General features: G+C 31.0%; 1 protein-coding gene across 1 annotated transcript in view; it reads right to left on the reverse strand.

Annotated features, from left to right (window-relative positions):
• LOC110101224 (vacuolar-processing enzyme-like) overlaps positions 1-2,218 on the reverse strand; it is a 3,933-nt gene that overhangs the window by 1,073 nt on the left and 642 nt on the right. The gene's annotated exons all lie outside the window — the stretch shown is intronic.

Raw genomic sequence — 2,218 nt, forward strand, 5'->3', positions numbered from 1 at the left:
ACCGAGCAAATCCTTAGCAATACCGAGCAAATACTGAGTTGTACCTAGTTTTTTCTAGCAATACCGAGCAAATACCTAGCAATACCGAGCCCCTCAGGAAAAAAAAACTTAAAAGATGAAAGTATAACCATTATGCATGTTTTTGTATATCGAATCAATAAGAGAATATAAATTACCTCTTATTAAAAATATTGAAACATATTTATCAAGAAATATCGAAGGGAGTTATCACAGTAGAAAGACTTAATTCATGGATCTTCCATTGATCTTGGAAAGAAGTTTTTTTTTTTTTTTTTGCTTGGTAGATAACAAATAGCAAATTAGCTTTATGCTAGAGGAGTTTAAAATAAGGTTCTTTAGTTTCAGATGCCATATTAACCATTTCAATTGAAGGAAAAAATTGACATGAAATGCTAAAAAGAGGAGACAATATGCTTAATGAGAAGAAATTGTAAGAAAATTTGATAGCAGTTGGGATCGGTAGCTTTATCAATTTAAATCCTTATAAAAAATTTTTGTAGCAATGATTTGATAACAATAAATTCTAATCCTGTCAATAATCGTAAACAAAAAACTTAGAGAACAAGAAAAGGATATTAATCTCTTAATCACCCAGAGAATAAATAAACAAAGAGCTAATTGTAATCCATAGGAAGGGCAGATTAGTATTAACACATGATTAAACCATCATAACCCTCCTTTATTTCAAGCTAAAAAGATAATTACAGAACAGGAGAAATTAAACAAAAAAAGCTAAATTTATGATCTATAAGAAAGCTGCATTAGTATTGACACGTAACTAAACTATCCTAATCCTACTTAATTTCAAACAAAAAAGCTGTTTAGAGAACCAAGGGGAGAGATTAACTGTTTAATTATTCAGAGATGGAGGAACGAACTGTCGTCGATGGAGTCTCTCTACTCTTTGTGATGCTAAGAAAGGTAAACCAATAATTTCTTTCTGATTCTTACTCATCAAATCTATTCACAGGTAACTGAAAAGAAATAATTAAGAAAAATATAGATCTGAGAAGAAGAAGAGGAATAAATTAGATTTTAGAAAGGGGAAATTTGATTGGTTTCCTCTGCACAAACGACAGTATTATATATAAGCACACGCTATAAGCTAGTCAGCTTATACTACAACAGCCGTCTAGCTTAAGCATTTTTCCACTTCTCTGCTACAGCAGACCTGCACATACAAGACCTTTTAATCTCAGTCGTGAATGCCTAACGGCTTGATCCAATGGCTAGTATCTATTCAGCCATTATATATATACTGTATGAAGGACAATGAATGATAGTAAGAAAGGTTTTCAGAATACTGTTCATACTCTTATTTTCTTCACTGTTTCTCTGCTCCGTTTTCTCTTGCAGGTTGAAGATGATGATGCAGGAGAAGAAGATTCACAAGTATTATATATAATAAAAATAAGTGGACGAACCGATTTCGAAATGAGGCGGAGAGGTCTGAGGAAGCCGAGAGGACCGTAGTTGAAAATTTATTAGAGTGGCTTACACTTAATTCTGTTTATGGTAACTGATTGCAGAACATGAGGAAGACGATCAGCTTGGCCATCTTTTTACATTCCTCCGACTTAAATATGTGTGCGAATGGTAGTGCGTTTTGTCTTCCTCCAAGTTTATCAGGTGATGGCAGGCTGTCAGTTGGCTGCCGCATATCGTTTCACATTCTTTGGATTAGATGCTGCAATTTCACTATTTGGAATATGAAAGGTTGCAAAGGGAGCAATTAATTTTAAGAGAGCGGACGAGAAATTAAAACGTTTGTAAGATTTAAAATTAATTTAGAATGGATTCATATAAAGAGCATTTAATTATATAATTATAATTTTGATTGGAGCAACAAATTATATTTATTTTAAAATAATGGCAATAAATAAATATTTTATAGGAAGTAATAAATGATAGAATTTGAAGAGTTATATATGAACGTTGTAGATTACTTTAAAATTTATAGATGAACGATCAAAATTTACTATGGGTGGAATCCCAAGCCACTTTTATATAGTAGTATAGATATAATAGTATAGATAGTATAGATGTGAATTTTTTGATTTATTAAATATTTTTAATATAATGGACGAGCAAGATAATTAAAAAATAAGTATAATGGATGAATAAAATTTACGGGAGGAAGGAAACTCAAGACTCTTTTATAATAGTAGTATATATATATATATATATATATATATAT

This window comes from Dendrobium catenatum, unplaced genomic scaffold (genome assembly GCF_001605985.2).
Source record: "Dendrobium catenatum unplaced genomic scaffold, ASM160598v2 fragScaff_scaffold_1220, whole genome shotgun sequence".
NCBI lineage: Eukaryota > Viridiplantae > Streptophyta > Magnoliopsida > Asparagales > Orchidaceae > Dendrobium > Dendrobium catenatum.